The sequence below is a fragment of the Simochromis diagramma genome, unplaced genomic scaffold (genome assembly GCF_900408965.1).
Source record: "Simochromis diagramma unplaced genomic scaffold, fSimDia1.1 OVJJ01000150.1, whole genome shotgun sequence".
Taxonomy (NCBI): Eukaryota; Metazoa; Chordata; class Actinopteri; order Cichliformes; family Cichlidae; genus Simochromis; species Simochromis diagramma.
The window spans coordinates 1,436,928-1,459,063 of record NW_024387083.1 but is presented as its reverse complement, the minus strand read 5'-3'; the positions used below and the strand labels follow the sequence as shown (position 1 = coordinate 1,459,063).

At 40.4% G+C, this 22,136-nt stretch overlaps 1 long non-coding RNA gene across 2 annotated transcripts in view; it reads left to right on the top strand.

The window, feature by feature from the left end:
- The first annotated feature begins 630 nt into the window (after positions 1-630).
- The window catches only part of LOC120742497, a 46,367-nt gene continuing 24,861 nt past the window's right edge, over positions 631-22,136 (top strand). For both annotated transcript variants that reach the window (XR_005697878.1, XR_005697879.1), the window contains exons 1-2: positions 631-1,119; positions 2,363-2,509. This is a non-coding gene — a long non-coding RNA (uncharacterized LOC120742497). The remainder of the gene's footprint in view (positions 1,120-2,362; positions 2,510-22,136) is intronic.

The window sequence follows — 22,136 nt, the reverse complement described above, 5'->3', positions numbered from 1 at the left end:
GCCCTTTCGTAAGTTTTGGAGGCCAGCGGCTGAGTAACAATCATCGAACCTGACAGGCCTCTACGGAGTGTTTCTGGGTGGAGCAGATGTATGGTTGTTGCACAGCACGAAGCATCACACTTAGTCCAACACTCAGATTCACAGTTGTGTTTAATAAAAAAAAAAAGGTGTGAACGCTCTTTTGCATGCAGCCATTTCTATATTAATGCAACACTTAACACCAGGCCTGTTTGTAGGTCATGAGGTTTGTGATCTGACTTTTATTTACCAGAAAGTATATGGGCTTCTTAAGCAGAAAATTCAAAAAGAACTGTTAAGATAAACTTTGTTTTACCTCGGATGTGAGCCAAAACAATAGAATGGGAACACATAAGTGTGAGACTATCTTACAAAGTTAAAAAGCTTTCGCTTTATTTCACTGTTAGATGTGCCAGCGTGGCCAGTATGTAGGACGTATGTATGTTCTCAAATGGTAAATGTAGTTTGTAGATCAGCAGCAGCGTTATCAGTTGAAAGTTTCCTGTTGTTTTCTCCCTTTTGATGTATTTCCTCTGTGCCATTCACGTTTGAGCTTCATTGTCCTGCAGTTAATGTGCTGCGTGTTCTTTTGCTGAGATGTGTTGACCTAAATAGATTGTTGTGAAATTGTTCTTAGGTATCCGAGAAGTAGCAAAGTCATGTCTTACCGGCTGATTGCCACTAAAGAAAACTGGTATTTTAAAAATGAAAATTATTTGTTGTTTTGTTGTTGTTATTGTTGTTGTTGTTGTTTATGTGTGTGTGTGTGTTTTGTGAAACTCAATTTAAAACACATATTTCTTTTTAAAACAGACTGATACTAAAAGAAGCGACAACCTTTGAAAATTCACCATCCACAGCATTCAGTAAAACTCATGTTATAAAATAAAATAAAACTAGACCTCAGTTAGTTCTTTAGCTAACAATGTCTTTGTAAACAGAAGATTTTCACTTTCCCTTAAAGTGAAAGGACAAGAACAAGGACTAGCAGATGTTTTTCATGATCACTATGTTAAATGTCTAAAAAAATGAACTAGCATAGAGCTGCTAACATTGCTATAAGCCCAGACAGCATCAAGGATAAACTTGTCCTGTTTCTAGGTAAATAATACACGACTTCTTTAAGTGTGTGTGTCTGTTTTTAAGAGAAACATCCTCCAAAAAATGTTATTTTATGATAAACTACTTAACCTTGGAAGTAATGTGTTGATTTTTAAGCTAGTTAGCTTGAGCTAACTTGAGCTGCTAAAGCTTTTTTTTTACTTTTATCAATTTCTCACACTTTTGCTCGTGTTTGTCTTGTTTTAGAGGAGTTAAAAAAACAAAACATGTTCTTATATCTTACAAATTACACCTCACAGGAAACCTGTCATTTGAACTGGTTATTGTCTGACTAGTTAAAAGATATTAAGCTAATGCAACTTTTGCGATTAACATGAACTTGAAATGATAGCATCTCTTCTGAAGTAACCAGCTGTAAGTGTGTTAATGTTCTTCTGACTGGCAGCTTTGGCGAAACTAAAAGCTAGCCATCGCGGTTTTCTGGGCTGTGTCACAGATGTCGTTCTCATCACTTAACACCAGCATTCGGAGCCTTGCTTATAACTCAAAGATGCTTCTTTAGACCCAAAGTACAACTCTTTACTGCTAAGATGACAGAGAGGGTTATTCCTAAAACTCTCAGTGATCATCAGAACAGAGGTTTAGCAAACAGTCAGCAAATGTCATCACTGCACATAACTGTAGATTTTTATTTAGTTGTCAATATTCTATATGAACAAATGCCCAACAATAGCACGCTGACTAACAAAGCAGCAAAGTTAGTCATTTGACAGCCCAAATATCTCCCATAAAGCTCAGTGGTTACAAGAAGACACAACCTGAGAGAACTGTACCCTCCTCCACGTTTTCTCAGGCTGCCATCAAAGCTATTTAAAGGTTCCCACACACAGTGCAGTCCTGGCTTTCTTTGGCCTCTTCAAACACAGCTCGCTTTTCTATTCTTATTCTGCTGTTAGGTTGTAACTCTTCATTCGTCTCACAGGGTGAAGTTAAAGTTAAAAAACAAAACAAAGGGTACCTCGTGACCTTTTTTACTTGCATTTCCCAACAGAAAAATTTGTTTTAGTTGATATTTGAATCATTTCTGACTTCTCAGAGTCCAGTGTCTGACTCAAATTTGAGTATAACAACATGAATGCAGTTCAGAGAATTCATGAATTTTTAGTCTTAAAACTGTTTAAAAACTGTTTGTTCTTGTTTTGTTTAACATATATATGTCTGTAGAAATTCCAAAACTTGTAAACATCTTTTCCTCCTGTCACATTGTCTGTTCTGTGCACAGCTGGAGCCTCCGTGTCTGTTTTCATTGTGTCGGAGAATTCCAGTGTTGAGGCTACGAGTGCGCTTTTCCTGGCTCTTCACGCCTTCCTCCCGAAGAATCGGAGAAGGTACCAAGCGTCATTCTGCCACCAGTGCACTCCACTCTAAGGTGGGTGTGCCTGTTTTATTTTCCCATGACATCACTGTTTTGTTTTTTGCTGTTGATGTGCTGTTTTGGAACACTGTGCATGTCTGGACAACAAGTTACCTCCCTGAAGGAAATATGGCCGTGCTCCAGGACTATATATTACTTGGAAATGGCAAATCTGCATGCATGTTTGTTTGTAAAAAGTCCTTATGCATGCATGAAACTCTGATGTCAGGAGTTGTTAACTTAACTTAGAGCAACTTCCTTTTTAATGCAAATCCTAATTTTGTATCTATCGTTTGCAGCGCTCTATTTTTGCATATAAAACCTCACTTTTATTTTACCACTCAAAAAAGTTTCCCATGATCACTTAGGTTGTGTTTCTTTCTCTTTTGATGCCTTTTGTTTCAGTGGGCATTAAAAACATTTTCACCAAAAGACCAAACCTGTCCCTTCCGGTGCTATCCACCGGTCTGTGTCGAGAACAGCAGCAGATAGTAATGGGTGGTTAACCACATAAGGGTTCACACTTTGCAGTAAATTGCTGTAAATCAGCAGACCTTAGAATTATCCACTCAGTACAAATTAAATCAAGTATAATGATTCAGAGGACACATATTTAACCTTCCAGAGCCATGCACACACCACCCCCACCTCTCCTTTAACCCTTTTGCTATTTTTCCAACTAATTATGACTAAAACGCTGCTTTCCTTGGGATTTTGGAAACAGTCCAATGGGATTTTTACAAGTCCCCATGAAAGACGAGAAGTGAAATGAAAAGGAAGTAACACAACTTGCCACGCATTTTGACAGGAAGTCATTATTTACTAGTTTTGGTCTGCGTGTGTGGGGGGTAGGAATGACGTGGGTGTCGCTTAACCCACTTGATTTTACTGCTGATACATTTGATCTTAAAAAAATCCCCTTGTAATGGACTGGCTGCTTCCACGGTAGAGGAGCTCTTTCTCTTTCTCTCTTCTCCCTCATGCAACGACGACTGGCTGCTGGCCTGATGGACATGATGGAGAGCAAACACCGGCCAAATCCCCTTACACAATGTTGCAATTCCCTCAGTGTTTGTGGTATTAACCAGAATCACTTGAAAAGCAATTAAGACTGCATTGTTTCACAGAGTGATACCACTGGCATGCCTTGTGTGTCTAGACACAGAGATAGAGCTATCTAAATTACTGCCTGATTTCTTGTGAAGAAGAGAGTGGGATTCCTGAGCCCTATTGTTTTGGAGGACAGTCCAAGGCCTTGATGTGGGCTCTGGGAGCAGATAAAATACCTAGAGACGGATGTCTGTGTGCTCATTTATTGAAAGCAGTTGAGGAAACATATGGGCTGTCTGACCAGCGATGAGCCCCCATGGTTTCCTCTGATTGCACAGGAAACGGGGCCGGTACATACTGTAAGAGCTGCTTATTCAAAATTCACGAGTGCTATTCGGCACTGTGACTGACAAAAGTCTGTGTGCGCGTGCAGAAGCCACAGAGGCAGGGAGTGTAAACAGTTTGGAAGTCTGCGGCCTGAGGTCAACCAGGATCAAGGCGAGTCCTCAAAAAGCCCGTAAACAGTCAGAGTAGGTTTGTTTTCAGTTTGTGTCCAAACAACGAATGACGCGGCAGCTGGGAAACTAAATTTGATTCATCATCCGCGTGACGCAGTGAGACGAGCTTGAGCTTAAGAGCGAGGGGACGTTACTGGACAGATCTAAGAATAGGGGCCCGACAAAAGCGCATCATCCAAGAAAACAACCCGAAAAACACCCACAGCTTGTTTGTTTATTGAGTAAAATAGCAGCTTAATCTTTCTCACGGAGGAAGCGCTCATTCTTATCATCACTCTATCAGCTGATCGTTAAGCATCTATGGAGAGGAAAGGGATCTCCTTTGCACTTTCACACCTTAAATTAAATCAGAAGGTTTTTGAAGACTCGTGGCCAAACCGGGAGTGAGAAAAAACGAGCCTGGCTGCCCTTGTACCCATTACCCCACGCCTCCCACACACATACACTCATAGCCCCTTATCACAGTTTGTCATCGAACACTCATATCCTCACATTGTCCCAGAGGAAAGCTGACCTCCCAGCTGTAGATATAAACTCGATCCAGCCCTCGTGTTCCCCCTCATCCTCCTCCTCCCTCTAATGAAGAACAGCCACAGGGTGACAGGGCACGAACGCTGCACTCTGAGGCAAAAAGCTGTTTTCGGGCTCTAAAAAGTGGGCTTTCCAAAGATCTAAAAAAAAAAAAGAGCTAGCCTTCCCCAGCCCAAGCTGATGTTTTCCTCAGACTTGGGATGCAGCTGTGGCCTTGCGTGACGTCCACGAGGAGGGGATCGACGGGAAGGTTGTGAGGTCAGCAGAGGGCGTTCGCATAGGCACCGGTCCAAGTCTGGAGAAAACACTCCTCTTGTCACCGTGGAGATGGAGCGAGAGACTCACCTCTTTCTTTCTTTCACTATCTGTGTGGTTTCACTCGATGTGTTTGGCTTCACTGCTTTTGTTCTTTTGCTCGGAAGTTTACTGTGAGCTCTCGGTAATCCATCACTGCTTTTATCGACAGATGCGATCGTTCAGTGATTAAAGCAGCGCTGCAGGCGGCTCATAATGAGCTCACATTCAGTTCAGTGATATCCGAGGGCAGTGATATCAGAGTGTGTTAGTTGACGCCATACTTCTTTTTTATTTTTTTTTTATTTGTGATCGCGGCATTCGAGGGCTGAAAGCAGATGCTTGTATTCCTCCTAGTTGAGTCTTAAAAGGAGCGTGTATGCATTTGTGTGTTTAAATACACCACACACACACTTGCTTATTTACGACTAACTTTACTTGTTAAGGCAGTTAGTCCTCTTCGCTCTAGCTTTACACAAGCACAGCTAAACACACCATGCCCTGCAAACCCTGCTGAGTCCTGTGGTTAGCATTGTGGTAAGTGTGGGGCCAGCTGGCAAGGCTATCACGTGGGCATCTTTTGCTGGAATCATATTTGGGTCATTTCTTGGTAACAGCTGATAGCTGATACCCCTCATGTTTATTTTCATTTTACTTATTAGCGCCACAAATTGCTGATATTGTAGATCTCGGTGTGATACAATGGTTTCTTGAGCCCCTAGATTCTGGTGTTGTAGAGATGCAGATCATGCCATACACACAAATGCAGGAAGTAGTATACAAGCATTAAATGTGAGTATGTGTTGGGACTGAATTAAACTTTCTCAAAATTTAACTGAAGGTATGATAGAAAGAACAGACACAAAAAAGGACAATTTGTTTGTGATTAAAAAACATTACAAATATGTATACATAGTATAGGGAGAGGGAATGTAGCCCTAGTTATTATATACTATCCTTTAAAATGAAATTTTAAATGAAATGTTTTGGGGGGGTTTAAAGTTATTTAATAGTTTTATATAAAACTGGATATTGTTCAGATAATTTAATCAAATATCAGAGTTAGGTTGATTTGGTCAAGTATTTATATCCATAACCTATTTTTCAGCTGACCAGTATTTTTAGGTACTGCATGCCAGCACTTTACTCCTTGTAGGTCACTGCTTGGCAGCCAGTTTTCACTCATTTATATCAACAGTTTCACTGCTTTCCTGCTCACATGCACAAAGGTCATATCTTTTAGGCTGTCATGTGATAGTTAAATGGAAAGATTGTGATTAATGCCTCTCTAAAAAGGAAACTTAAATTTCTTACAGAAACGCTGTGATAATAATAAAATATTTGTTTAAATGATAGCATCCTTCTGAGTCTTTTTTATTTTTTTTTGGTAGGTACATTTTGCATCTCCATCACATGCAGGCATTCACGTTATTTTGCAAAGAGCGCAGTGATAAGAATACATTTACTGTGCATGTGAAACCTTGTGTGTTTGTTTGTGTTTGTGTTCAAAACGTGTCTGTGCAGGACGGGCAGACTGTGGGTTCGCAGCTTTCTTGTGAACCACTCGTCCGACAGTGTGAGTTACCGTTTGTCACAGGAAATGAAAGGCAAATAAATAAATAAACAAAAAAATCATAGTGTGAATTAAAAAAAATGTCCTAACTACACAATTCTTTTTTCACAGCCTTTCTAAGGCCTGTTTGTCTGTTTCGGTTTTAGGGTTAAAATCATACATCTTGTTATGGTTAGTGGAAGGGATTTAAGATTTAGCTGTAAGCTGGTTGGTAGAGTTTAGAGGTAACAGACTTTGGGAAAACACTGGAACCACAGCAGAGCTTTAGCCAAAATGTGAGAACTGCTTGTTGAGAAGACCTTAAATTTAACAGGTACGAGCACGCAGGGTTGAGGTTCTCTTAATTTACTGTAAACCTGTATTTTTCATTTCTTCTGGGGAGACTCTGCAGACCTGGTGATTCCTGATAAGATAAGTCAGCTAGCTGCAAACAAGTCATGTTTCTCTTCCACCAGGGCGTCTGCATCTTCACTATCACTCCTCTTGTCTTGTATCATAGTTTCCCACAGATCGTGGGACTTAACAGGACTCTGTGCTTGCTAAATATGGGGATTACATTCTAAAGTAAACCGTGGTTGATTAATGCTCAGTGGAAGGCCGAGAGATTACCAAGGCCGCTATCTACGAGGAAAACAATGAGATAAAGACACAAAGAACAAGAAACAGAGCAACGGTGTGAATGGTGTCAAAAAGATATGTGCGCACTTACTTTCTGCCTGTAGTTATTTTTTTCTCAAGTGATGTAAGACCTGGCCTCGCACTGTATTTGGATTCCCATCATCATAGTTGTGATATTAACAGACCCGATGTTTCTTCTTTATAAGAAAATGCATTTTGGGGAATAGCTGATGCCTGTGAGATGTTAATACATCAGACTGTGGGAACCTGTGTGTGCCTGAATCATAGCATTATGATATTAGACATCAACAGCTGAGTAATAAGTGACAGCTAAGACGTGGCAGACGTGGCCTTGTAGAAAAATGTCCGTGTGTGAACTACTCACACCCCAGTAAGATTCCTAAAACTGAGTTAAAAACAGCTGTACTGTATTCAGAGTTGTCTTGCAGAAACTGTGGGGGCATGAGCAGCACGAGGTGGGGTATGACCCAGATTTGTGCTTCAGCTTCAATCACATGTCAACTTTCAGCCACAATTCTCAGATTCAGAAATACAGACAGTGTGCCACTTTGCTTTGCGGTTTGCTTCTGAAGGTGGCAAGGCTGTCGCCCAGTCTTGTTTTTACTCTTAAGTATCTCCGTTTAACTTTTTTTTTCCATTTCATACTTTCTCTTTGTGCGCGTTCGCACCTGCTGTTGTGTGAATGCTCTGTGGTTTTCAGAACAAGACGAAGAAGAGACGCTAGAATGCAGGATGCAGGAAATTTCCATGAGCTGATTAAATATTCTCACATCATTGTCGTGTGCCTTCCTCTTCCCTTCCATGAGGCTGTTTAGTGTATATTCCAGGCAGTCAATTGGGAGTTGGGTGTTTTTTGGAGACTATTTTGTTTTGCACTTCTGCAGTAGATAGAGTGGGAGGGGGGTGGGGGTGGGGGGTTGCTGTGGCACGATTGTTTGTGCTGGATATTTGAATAAATTTTGGACAAAACTAGAGAGAGAGCAGAGAAGAAGTTAATCCATGTCCAGAAGTGAGCATGCCAAATCTTATCCCTAAGCAAATAATTCAACAGCATAAATTTAGGCCTCAACAAAGGCCTCAGTCAAAATCTATATGACTGTAAGGCTGATTTGGAGCCAAAAATGATTTATCTTTCTATAATATACAATAAGCTATCAAAACATTGCAAATGTATGATCAGTAACACAGTGTTTCTATCTGCTAACAATTCAGTAATAACAGCAGTTTCTAACAGTTCACGTTACTTGTTTGTTAGGAGACATTTGTTTCCAGATAAACGTTCAATAGTTACACTTTTTCTTTAAGTCATCTTGTGTGTTTGAGCTTTTTTTTTTTTTTTTTTTTTTTTTACATCTTTACTGTTGATATTGTGTCTCCTGCTTGGTTTAAAGCCAAAATTCAATCCAAAAGTTTTCTTTAAAAAGGTATAAAAAGCATAAAAACTCAAAACTGCGGTGGCCCTAAGAGGTCAAAAACACTGCAACTTAAGAAAAAGAAATTAGAAAGAGACAGAAATAGAAGGAAAGCTATTGAAAAAAAATCCACTGCACAATAAAACACATTAAAACTGAATAAAACACAATAGAAACAAACAAACAAAAAAAACTGGGACACTTAAAAGTAGCAGAGAATTATATATATAATATTATGATTATTCATATAATACTGTAGATGCATGTTTGCTGTTCCACAGCTATTACCTCACCAAAGACACTTCAGTTGAGGTTTGTTTGTTTATTTCCATTTTGTGTTATTAATTTAATTCAAATTTCATTTTGCAGTGTTTTTCTATTTTCTGTCCTTTGACCTTTCGGGGCCACCGTGCAAAACAAAACAGAGTCACGGGGAACTACAGAACTGACTGATCATTTTCTGTAGGCTTACTGAGAAGCTGAGAAAGTTGGCCCTTTCTCAATATTCACAGTCACAGTCATTGCATGCCCACTGATTAGCACTACTTTAATGTTAAACAAAAGACAAAGAAAACAACAGTGTACAGTTTATCTGGCTATATCTGGTAAATAAGGCCTTTGCAGACATCATTTCATATGTGACTCATATGTGAATGAGCTCCGTGGCCACTCTCGCTTCTCTCTCGTCTTCATCAGCTTGGTTCTTAATTTGGAACAATATTAAAGTATTTATCTATTAGGCATTTTTGACATTTCCAGGAAGAGAGCTCATTGTCCCTGAGCCTGTGTGCAAGAGGCAGCTGTTGCAACACTGTGCAGCACAGACACGCATACACACATAGACACACACACACACATAGACCACTCTTTCTCACCAACATGCTATCTTTGCCAGTAAGTCTATTTTGCTGCACTTTTGAGAACCTTATGAGAACAAGTCCACATATCAACCGAACTTTACATAAATAAGGTCATCTCCGCTGGAAGAAAGGAATGGCAGACACAATCTGTCAGCTTCATCTGCAAATCATTAACCTCTTTTTCTTTTCTTTTTTTAAACATCAGTTGTTCCAGTATTGGGTCCCACAGTACTGTTGTGCCAGTGCTAAGCTGGCACTTAATCAGCCCTTTTATAATAGAAATACATAGAAATATATGGCACCTCTTTTTGTGAAAAGAGGGAACAGAGACGCTGTTCTTGTGAGCAGCTCTGTCGAGCACTGTCACTGGGATGTCTGAATACAAACAAATGACATTTATGTATAACTGACCTATGTTTGGTTGACAAAATGCCATCATCGAAAAGAAAACAACTGTCTGTCTCAAAAGGGCTTTAGTGGTTATGCCACCACGCCTGAAGGTGAAAACCCCTGCATTTGGTATGGTAATCTGCCCCGTGAGCAGCGGCTGAATCAGTCACTCTGAGCTAAACAGAAACCCTGCGACCCTTATTGGACTTTTGATGTAAAGGTTGTCTCCCATGGGAAAAACTGCTTCACAGAGCAAGCTGCATGCTAAAAAGTACATGTTTTATCAGCTCTAGTGACAACATCACTACAGCTCATACATACATGATTATCTCAAGGGGAGATTGTTGTGTAAAGCTCGGCTTCACTGTAGTTACTGTAGTTGCTGCGTACCAAAAGGCTCTGAAAGAGTCCAGATTCTTAGGAGTCTGAATGGTTGGCCAGGGAGCATCACAGCACCAATAACTGAAAGCAGGACTTATGGCTGATTTAGACTTCTGCGGTGAGTCTTTGTAGAGTGTACTACATAATCTAAACGCTGGGACTTTTTTCCCTCCTTGGTCCCCTCTCTTTGTTGTGGTCAGACTTTTTTTCTTTGTTTTTCAGAGCCAAACATATTTGTCCCTCAAGTTTTTCCACTTTCTTTGCACATTCCCTCACGTCCATTCCCATAGTTTCGGCAATCTCCCTCCAGGAATTTGCTGACATTTGAGAGTCCTCATATTGAGGCGATGAGTGTTATTCTCTCGCTGAAATTCACAAACTGCAGCGACAAAGTAGCCAAGTATGTGTAGGAGGAATGAAGAGTAATGAACGGGCCAATCGCAACAGTTACCGGCCGCTTCGAAGCAACACGTAGTTATGCTTCCAGGGATGTGCATGTGAGGTCAGTTCTTCACAAGGGTTTGTGGTTACGAGGTAGGCAGGGCACAGATTTAACACAGAAGTATAAATTCCCTTGTGAGCTGCCCGCCAGTCGCTGTGCTGATATTGTGCACAACTCTACAGTCCAGTATTGTTTTAACTCCCCTAAAGCCTCATGAACCCAAACTTCAAACTTCCAGCAGATGTTCAGTACTACATGTATTCCACTAGTGAATCTATTACTGTTTTTTTTTCCTCCCTCCTTGGTTCCCTGCCTACATGGGGCAGCTCGACTAAAGAAGGCCGTGGGCTGTTTGTTTTACGCTGAAGCCTGTTTTTAAAAAGTTCCTGAATGCTGGCTGGGAAATGGAGAGGCAGGAAGAGAGCAGGAAAAAGAGCCAAGAAGAGAAGAAAAATACTTTTAAAAAATACGACAAAAAGTAAGAAAGGATGCCAAAGAACACTTGCGAGAGATATTGCTCATGTCACCGGTTTTGGCCTCCCCTTGTCTCTGTAACGTATTTCTTGCGGTTCAGAAGGTGAAAGGGAATTGAAGTCAAAGGCTCAAAAGTTTGCTTTGACCCTGCCCCAGTGTCACCAGTTTATCGCTTTTGATGATTTCCATGAGTCCGGGTGGAAGACAGTGACGATATCCGTCTGTGTCAAAGTAAGGAGGATTCAGGATGGAGGCCTGGGGATTTTGATGAGCTTTGCTTTATGAGAAATGTGGAGTTCTGCCAGGGGATGTCAGGGACTCAGAAGGGGGCCTGTGACCTCAACCGCTTCTCTGCTGTGACTTAAGAAGGGGGTTGTGTGAAACGGGTGCCTCCCTCACTCGTGGTTGTGCGTGGGAGGGAGGTCACGGACCCACCCTCCCTGTAGAGAGCGCGGGCTGATGAGGGGAAAATAACAGGGTGAAGTGGCCTGAGGGGAACGCTGTAGTGGCACCCTCTAATCACAGCCGCCTCACTCACATATGGATGAAGAAAATATACGTTGTGCAGGGTCAAACAAAGGAACGCACACACACAGAGCAGATTCTTTTATAGTTAAGACATATAAGTGAGTAGGGCACACACACACACACACACACACACACTGGGTGTTGTTAAAGCTATAAAAGTTCAACTAAAGTACAATTCTGTTGACCTTTTGGCACAAGAAATTGCATCAGTGACCAATAAGAAGTTACCGATCTTTGAGAGAACAGAAAATTGGAGGCATAGATAGGAAAATTGCTCATAAATGATAAACTAAATTAAACAAATTAGGGAAAAGATCATAAAACACTGTGGCTGATAACGTGGCTAACTAGCATGTTAGCTCACAGGATAATCTTGGTTTAAAAGGTGTATTTTTGCATTTCTTATTTTCTGACATACAAACGCTGTTGATATGTAGATGGTAATATCAAACATGGCCAAAGTTTCAAATAATGATGTCACTTTATGAACAAATAATCCTTGTGAAACAAAAGCTCAGATTTCACTCAGTTTGGTCTGTGGGAGACGATATTCCTAATGAGCTCATTCCGAGCACATAGCTGTTGCTTTAAGCAAATCCCCACCCAGCTGGTGTTCAAACCTTCAGTTTTGGGAGTGGCAGCCAATCAAAAGAAAGGTAGTGAACATCAAAGTGCTTGCGTTACAAAAAGATGAAGCTTAGTATAAGATAAACAAAGATTACTTGGAAGTTTGAATCATGCATCTACTTGAGATCAAGGATAAAAATATGTACAGGACCATGTGAAAGTCTGGAGCTACGCCTCCATCTTTATATTTAGTTTTTCTAAGGAGATTTTTGTCATTTTCTTAGAAGAAGACGTGAGCAGTAGTTCTCCAGGATTTCTGGAGAAAGTTTTTCTTTGCATATTGGCCAGTTTTTCCTTGTACCTAACCATTTTCAGAGGAGTGGGTTTTTGTCTGTTTAACCACGTAACACTCACCTGTGAATCAATCAAACATCAAAATGCACCTCAGGAATGAATCAGTGTTGTGTCTGCCCATAACAGACAACTTATCTTTAGACATTTTTGAGTAAACTAGACGGGTAGAGGACAAAAGTACTGTTCTGTGTCTGTAAACGATCATAATGTGTGATCTATTCCTGTGGCACACAGGAAACCACACTGGCTGAATTTGCACCGTTTCAACTACACGTCATTGAACATAACCTTTAAATAGACCGGTGGGATTTGATTTACAGCACAACAGACTTCAGACAGATTTGCTTTATCTGAACTTCTTGTCTGTTTTACTTCCATTTCACATGACTCTTTTCAGAAAGTCGGGGGCTTAGAAAGATGAAAAAAGAGACTTCACAAAGCTCAAATTGCACAAAAGAAAGAATTCAGTAGAGTATTTGTCGATCCCATGTAGCTGGTGCAGCGTGTCAGGGATTTTGGTATCGTGTGATGGAGACTTGGCTGCCAAGCACAGAAAGGGCAGAAGGGCTAAAAAGTCTTTTGTTACACATGTGCGCATGGTCCCATGTGTTTGAGAACAGATGAAAAACTGGTGGTTTTGTTTGAACGGCGTAGCTTGAATTAATATGTGATGTTCTCCGGTCACAGCTGAGAGCCGGTCTGTGGCCGCTTGCACGGGCCGAACAGCTTCACACATTGCGCTATTCATCATCTCCTTCAGGAAGATTTATTTCCACTCAGTTCCTGTCTGACGTCTTTATTGCCAACATTTGTTCCCGCTGTTAACATGTTCAATGACTTTGGTGTTTGTGTGTACGTGAGTGTGTTTTAAGTCCAGCATGATCAGATCAGAGGGAGGTCGCGGCTGTTGGCTGGATCTCACCTCTGGCTCACAGGGAAAAGGGGGATGACCACTTTACTGAATATCTTCATTGTGCGGTGTAGGCTTTATGGCTACGTTAGGCGATTAAAACAGCAAATGAGACACGTGCGAACACAATCACAGTTAAAGATTGATATTTATTCATACCACTGCCTTTAACAGTTGTGTTTTTAGTCCTTTTTTCTGATGCTCTTGTTGATTCCTTAATCTGTTTGGGGAAAAACTAAACGTTCGCAGGATTTGAGTCTCAGAGCTACATTTAGTTATGGTCACTATCACTGAGTCTGAACACAAATTTTTGCTTATGACTCAAGTGTGCGAAATTGCCACTGTCAGCCATTTGACGTCAACTGTTTTGCAATGTGGTTACACCAAAAACACATGCCAGCATCGATAAAAGGAATGAATAAGCCTGGGGGTATATGATTTTAATGGATTTTGCAATTAGAAATCAGTTGCCAGGTCCCAACCCTAATCACAGTAAAAGATCTGAGTGTCAGGGATCTGTGTGAAAAATAAAGACAGTTTCTTCAAAGAAGAATCATTAAAACCAAACAGAGAAGAAAAGCACTATATAAATGCCAGTCCTTTTGCCATTTGTGGCTCTTTCATCATCATAAAAATGTGTTATATAAATGATGAACATATTAACAACAGCAGCAGCATATACATGTAATCTAAAAGAAACGTGGTGCAATAAATATTAGTTTGCGGAAGCAAAACCATGATGCCTGCAGTTATTTAGCCATAAATTAAAGTGATACAGAGAGTGAAACTACAGGAGGAGCTGGATTAACCCTCGTGGACAAAGAAAATAATTGATCCTCTTAGATTAACAAAGAAAGTCCCAGCCTATCTCAGCTACCATAGGACGAGAGGCAAAATATACACTAAAATATACACTCCAGTCTGTTACAAGGAAACAGATACCCATCCAAACTCACAACCAATAACAATCACCAATTAATGGGGAAATAAAAGATTTTGAATTGCTTTGGCACCGCCATCCTCTATGTATCACATTTATTTGATTGCAGAACCAAACGTTTCCTGAGCTTCGATCAGATTGTTGAGCTATATCATTTGCAGCGCAGTCAATTCTGAAGATATGTCCAAATGCGCAGCTCTTTATCGAAATGAGCTGTCCTGTGGGCAGCCCTGTGGAAGCACTGCTTTCGAGATCGCCCTTTGGTAAAGGTATTACCTCTAAGATCTACCGTTTACTGCAAGATCAGTTAGCTGACCTTCTTTCCAAAGTTAAACGTTGCTGGGCCCAAGATCTGGTAGTGGACGTATCTCCAGCTGAATGGGAGTCATGTCTTCATAATATTAATATGTATAAGGAAATAGGCAGCAGATTTATCCAGTTAAAAATAATCCACAGGTGGCGTCGAACACCAAAACAATTGCACAAATGGAACTTGATTCCTCTGGACAATTGCTGGAGATGTGATGGCCAGGCTGCCTCGATTCTGCATATTCTATGGAGCTGTCCGGCACTTTGGGACTGGTGGGAAAATATCATGGAGGTCATTTTCAGTGTTCTGAAAAGAAGATATCGCATCTCACCAAAACTGTCCACGCTTGGTATAACCACAGGACTTTCTGAGTGCGACTTCTCCCCCCATTATAAAAAATGGATCATCCTGGCCCTTACTACGACTAAACAGGTCTTGCTAAGACACTGGCGGGGGGGAAAAAAGACGGAGTACCCTAGACAGAAGCTACACAGACATTATATATATATATAATAATCTTTTTGGAGCCAGGGTTTCTCTCACGAGAAGACATTTTCTAGTACTAGTTTGTGTTTGCCATCACTTGTAAATGTGGATTGACTCAAACCTTTCGTCTTGTCAGCTAGCTGGCGGCAACATAGCAGCAGGAGTTGTTTGTCACACCCTAAAAAAGGTGACTGATTTCATGACAGATTTGATGTGTCACAATTACATCAGAGTTTACATTGGTCCTGAAGATAACACGTGAGAAGCTTACAGTCCTGTTATGTGTGGTTCACAAAATCTACTTTAAACCATTATTAGTATTGTCCTGGACGCCACCCCCGTCCTCCGAATTCCTCCTGACTCCAGTGTAAAATTATCAGATGAAGCCAATAGCAATAAAGATTTTCTCCTTAAAAACAGGAATCTGTTTGACCATTTCACAGCTTGAAAGGCAAAGTTAGAAAACATAAACATTCCTCTGTTTCATACTTGTTTTTCTTGGCTGGTCGGTTTGTTGGACCGGCAACAATAAGCACAGACACCAGAGCCTTTGAGAAAAACACTCGCTGTAATCGGCATATCTTTAGTCTTTTAATAGCTCACCATTTTTTCCCACACACACACCAAACAAAATGCATTCCATCTTTAAAGCCTACAGTCAATAAGCTGTCTTGGCTGCTCATAAATAGTTTTCACTCTAGCTAAAGACAGCTGTTGTTTCTGAGGAAGCTGGTTAACAATATTTAGTACTTATGCCAACACACAGGACTTGTCAGAACGTGCTTGCCCTTTGTTACACTTTCTCTTTGGGATTCCAACGTCACAATGACAAAGAGCTACACCCACGGGCATCAGTCATAGCTGTTACTTAATCACTGATGAAGGAATTTTTCAAGCGTTTCTGGCCAAGTTTATAGGTCCCACAATTCTCATGGTAGCTGTTTGTGCAAATGCCTGTGTGTATGTTTATAGGGTGTCTACGTGAGCAGTCACATGCTTGCATTTTGGTCTGTGTCGAGGGCTGAGTAGGCAGGTGACCTGGATTTCCCATCACTGGACACTTATCCCCAGGAAAGAGAAAGGGAAGCTGCAGCGGGTCTGTCAGCAGAGATCCCCTCATTGATCATTGGCACCGTGACACACTGCAAGCACACATCAAGTGATTTGTTGGCTAACACTGCTCGAGACACCTTGGTAAGAGTTCACACGCCATTTAAAAGAGACAACTTTCATGGTGTCACTCCTGCACACAAACAGATTAAAATAAACACATAACATTTCACTAGAATTTAATGGACTTGCGTATAACAAGGATAAGTGGGTCTTTAAGCTTTGGGATGGTGAAAAGCGGGACTTGTACTGATACAGAGAAAAGACTTTGGGTGTTGTCACGAAATCAAAACATCAGTTTCTGAAAAATACAAGCACAACATCAGCGACACAGGATTGTCTGTTCCAAAATGATCTTACTACTTACCCTACCATTAAAAGAATACCTTAATATCCATGTTACTGTTTATATTTTTGAACATTAATATTTACACAAATCCAGAGGTGGGTAAACCTTTAGCAGCAATAACTTTAAGTAATGGTTTTCTGTGTGACTCTCATATGGTTGTTTGCTCTTTTTTAAAAGATTCCTTCAGTTCATTGAGGTTTGTGGACATTTTCTTTAATGCACACCTCTCTTATGGTTTCACTGCAACATATATAATGAGTTGAGGTCTGTTTAACACAATTAACCCATCTCAAAATCCCTGAAATGTCTCTGTCAATGCATTTCGGGCAGTTTGTCCAAAGTTTGTCCATTCTGCACTCCAGATTGGGTTAAATGCGTTAAAACAAATTTTTATTGCATAAATCTAACATGTTAACATTGACAGCCCTACTTAAAAGTAGAGAGGTTGTCTGTCTCCTGAGTCAAAACTGAAGTGCTGTGGTTTATTCTGATTCAAACCTTTAGAATTCAAATTCTTTGCAAACCTGGGCTGTTTCCTCCTGGGAAACAAGCCATACTTGTTTAGTCTTTTTCCATTTGCATTGTCATGACATTTAATATGTAACAGACTGACAGAGTCTGAGATATCGCTCTTGGGTTCTTTGCAGTCTCTCTCAGCATTGCATGGTCTACCATTGGGGTCAGTTTGCTGGGACATCCATTCCTGGAAAGACTGTGGCATTGTGTTAACACACACCTGAATTGTGCTGCTTTTATTGAGGCGCTGACATTTATTGACGGCTAATTAATGGAGAAAATCAGATGATCAGCACCTGGCTGCTACTTACCATCCTAATTCTTACAGAATCAGTACGGGTGTACTTGGTCTTTCACAGGACTAGATAGAGTTTTGCAAAAGCTTCATTTTTTTTATGATTCTGCATTCATCAGTTTTATGGATGCAACACCCATGTACATGCTAATTAGCACTAACAGCTCTATAAAATACTAGAATTTCTCTCGTCACACATTTGTACAGTTGTTATGAATAACTGATGTTATTCATAGAGACTAACCTCATTTTTTGTACCACAATGTAAAAATGTTTTTTAATATCCGTAATTTATCATAGGAATCAACAGTTATTAACCAGGCTCAAGTGGGCTTTCAGGAAACGTTCTGCTCTTTTTAGATACTTTTTGACGTATAGCTAATATCTTTGAGAATTCCTATAACACAGTATCCAGCATTACTTCAAAGACCAGCTTTCAGTTCTTGTCCATGTAAACAGGATTAACAGTTTGCCGTAGCATACTCATAACACACCTTAGCTACAATTAGCTGACTTAGCTAACTTGTGTAATATCAGCTAGGTGTAAAACATTTTAACAAAGCTTAGCATTCAGCTGATAAAAGTGACAGTCACACTCAGAAATCATTTGGTCTATTTTTGTCTGCAGCTGCCTGAAATGTAAGACTTGTTATGGTAAATCCAACCGTTGTCACACACTCCAAACACTTGCACGTTTGCTTGTATGAAGCTTGTGAGGCCACTGCTATTAAATCAGAGCAAGGTGATCTTCCATTAGCCTTTTCTGCCAAATGCTGGTAAACTCAACAAAAGACTTGTGTCTTACATCATCCGTGCAATGTGTAGTGTTGTACTGCGCATCTAGATCGGCATTATTCAACAGACAGCTGAATGAAAACTAGAGCCAAATGTCGTTTGTCATCCCACGTCTCCTACACGTTTCCAAAGCAAATGGTCCCATTCCAACAAAAATAACATGCTCAACACATTAGGTTTGAAAAACCTGTGGGCAAAACTTGGAACAGAGGCCCTGTATCTCAATCCATCCACACCTGTGTTTTAGTGGCAGCGCTGTTGCTATCCAAGGATGTCAGAAAGGTCACGGGCTTGAAAAGAGAGCCCAGCTGGGTTTGCTGATGTGACTCCGATGGAAGAATGTGTCTGTCAGCGTTGAACTTGTCCAGTGGGACTCACCTCTGGAATGTGTTTAGTGTCACGGCTGAAGGTTTTAGGTTTTGGCTTTGGTGCCTGTCTAAAACCACTCCTGCAACGTGCGTATGAGTCTCTGGACATGTAGCTGGAGAAGTTATGAAAATGTGATGACTGATTTCAGAAATGGTTGATATAAAAAAGTATGCCGTTGTTTTAATCTTTAATGTTCTGTAGGAGTTCATGACAAGAACGCACAAGTGTTCACGATTTCTCTGTCAGAGGGGTGTTGATGGATTACGAGGAGAGGAGTCTATGTTTGAGGCCCTCAGAGTAGCAGCCTGACTTCTAAATACACATCTGAGCCACCAGGGGTCATGACCCCAGGGTGTCAAGGGACCAGTTGCTGTGCAGGGCCTCTTCATGCACAATGGAGCAAGTGGGGGTGAGTGCATGTTCTTAAACCACTTGCTTCAGATGTCAGAGAATAATTTACACTCATGCTTTCATGTCGCACCAAGAGCTCTGACATATGCTACATTTCCTTATTTAGAAAAGTGTTACTGTCGCACATATGTTATTTTAAAGGATAGAAAACCCCAAAATTAGTATGAAGTATATGGGGTTTTAGAGCTCTGATTGGAGAACACTTTTTAAGTTCCCCTTTTCCTTTTCTGTTCACCGCAGCTGTTTGGAAAATCTTTGCCCTGTGAGTAAATGGAGAAAACTGGCTGTGCCGAGTTTCAGTGTAAGCAAACCATCTCACGCTTGTGTTTTTCAAGGATTACCAAAACCAGGTGGTCTGCTCCCACCAACCTCTGAGATTTCTCACATCCCGTCTTCGGAAAACCTCATGAAAGAAAGTGTGCGGCTGCAGCTTGGCCGAGCGTGTTTATACGCTGGATTCTGAAGTATCATTGCCCAGGCTCTCTGCCATCTGCCCGCTTACATCACGCATCCCTCCAGCCGAGATGTTGTCTTTTTGTTTTATTTCTCAGGAGATTTTTATCCAAGCAAACTCTCTTCATACCACATTCATTTTTTTTTTTTCCAGTGAAATACATCCGTGTCCCTTTCAGACAAGTACAAACGAGTTGCCAAAGCAGTGCCAGTCCAAATGATGACAGTTAAAGATTAGCATCACATCTGAGGCCAGCCTCAGATGGGAAGTGAAAGAGTTCAAGCAGAGCAGTAATGTGTTGTATATTTTTTGCATTGCTGCTGTAGGTCTTAAACTGCGCCAGAGTATCTCTCTTCATCATCCACTTGAGACTGTGAAGTCAGCCAAGCAGACAGGCGGGACAAACCCAGCAAAAGCTCTCCTGTGACTTCTCATTACAGTCTAATAGCTTGCTAGCTGCTCCAGCCAGCATCCTGACCTCTGACTATCACTCAACATGGTACCTGCTGAGCCTTAAAGCACTACATCTACATTCTTTCCATCCTTGGGCCTCTCCGCACAGCGGCTCAGGGGCAAACACTACACTTCAGACAACCCACTACTGTCAGACTCAATAAAAAATAATGTAGGAAATGTCAACCCTGTCTTCCACAGGCATTTGGCCGAGCACAGCAGTTTTCTGAGTCAAAGAATACCAGAAGAACACTTAGTTCACTTAGTTTAGCAGAGCGCTGATGCATTCTGACACTCTGACCGAGGTGCAGCGTGTTACTCCGTCTTACATGGCACACGCTTCACTCGACAGCACGCTGAAAGAATTCCCACACCACTTGTGGCCCTAAATGTAAACAGAGAAATAAATGTAGAATTGAATGAAGGCCTTGTGGCAACCCAGTTTCAGACGCCTGGAACTTGATGTAAAACATTTCTGGTGTAACAGCGCCCTCTATTGGAAATTTCAAGAAACTCCATCAACCTCTTTCTGGATAGGGTACACCGTATTCAGTCAATCTGTAATCACACAGTAATCACTGTGAATGTTAATTGGAGTTATATGTGTCCATTCATTTAGTCACTTTTTTAACTGCTTGTCCATTTTAGGGTCTCAGAGCCTGGAGGTTATCCCAGCTGTCACAGAAACAGGATGCTCCCTGAGCAGGTTGCCAATCTGTCGCAGGGCTGGATAAGTGAGACAGACAACTGTACACTCTCCCAAACTCACCTGTGGCTAATTTACACTCACCAGTTAAAATAATAAGCATGTCTTCTGAGAGGAAGCTTGAGTACATGCAACATGCAAACTCCACACAGAAAGGCTCTGTTTTTCCAAAATGGTCAGAAAAACTGATGTATATCGAGATCTGTGTGCATAACTTCCAAACTGTAAAGTTACAGAAGCTGGATGCCATAAAAGCTCAGAAAATCAAAGGAGGTTTTATTGTTACTGAAGCCAGTAAATTGTTTTAATGAGGTGTTGAGCTCGCTACAAATCAGTTTGCAAATGGCAGCGGCTGTTTTTGGCTTTTCATTGTAGTGAGAGACTCTGTTTCAACTGTATCAATCTGACAACACTTTATAATAAGCTAAAAGCTGTAACTTCTCTGTAATTAAATGGAATTTCAATGTATTTTATTTGATATTATAATTTATTATTATTTACATACAAATACTTAAAGATAGGTACACCATAATAAGGGGGTAACAAGTCAGGAGACTATATTTGCAAATATACTGTAGATTAATTAAAGTAGTCTTTAAGTAATTTTAAGTAATGCCTAAGTAATTAGGTAGTAATTCAAGTATTGCATAACTTCAGGTATTTTACAGGAAAGGATGCACAAGTTTTTCTGTCAAAAATTTTAAGTACAAAAAGCAAAAACAAGCAATATCTCCCCATTTTAAATACGCTGTTAAGGGCGCAGCCCATGTGGAGTGGCTTATCTTATCTAACTTCCAGGTATTTCACAGACACTGCTTACCTCTACACTTTTTTGACAGTTATGTTCAAACAGTTTATTGTGAAAGGAAAAAAAAAGTTAGACTTGGCTCCATCATGATAAAGTCACATAGGCCTGCAAATTTTTACATAATTTATTTATTTATTTTTGGAAGTCGGTAAGGTAGAACAGTCCTTATCACATTTATATTGATCAAATAAAAGAATAATTGAATAATAAAACATCATCAAGCAAAACAAGACAATGCATATTAAACAAATCTGCAAAAAGAAAAGAAAAAAACGTAAAGAGACAAAATTAATCGGCTCCAATAATACATCCTGTGACCCAAAAAGTATATTTGTGATATAAAATAGGGAAATATTGCTTGTTTTTCTGGAAGAAATTACCATAAAATTGCACACTACCTAAAATTATTCATGCAGTACTTTACTTACACTATAATTATTCATTTGTTTTCTGTAAAAACGAATCAGTTACCTCTGTATTCTTTAAGTATTTGTAGCTAAATATAATTAATTTCAAATAAAATACACTGAAATTCCATTTAATTACAGGGTTGATTACACTTTTACCTCCTGGCTGTATTATAAAATTTTACCACTAGTTCAGTTAAATTTGTTGATCGCTGTTCTGTCTCAGGGTGTTTTTATTAGGGAAACTGGGTTCAGAGCGAGAGTTAATGATGGCTTAGACCTCTAAAGTAGAAAAAAGGTAAGCCTTTGA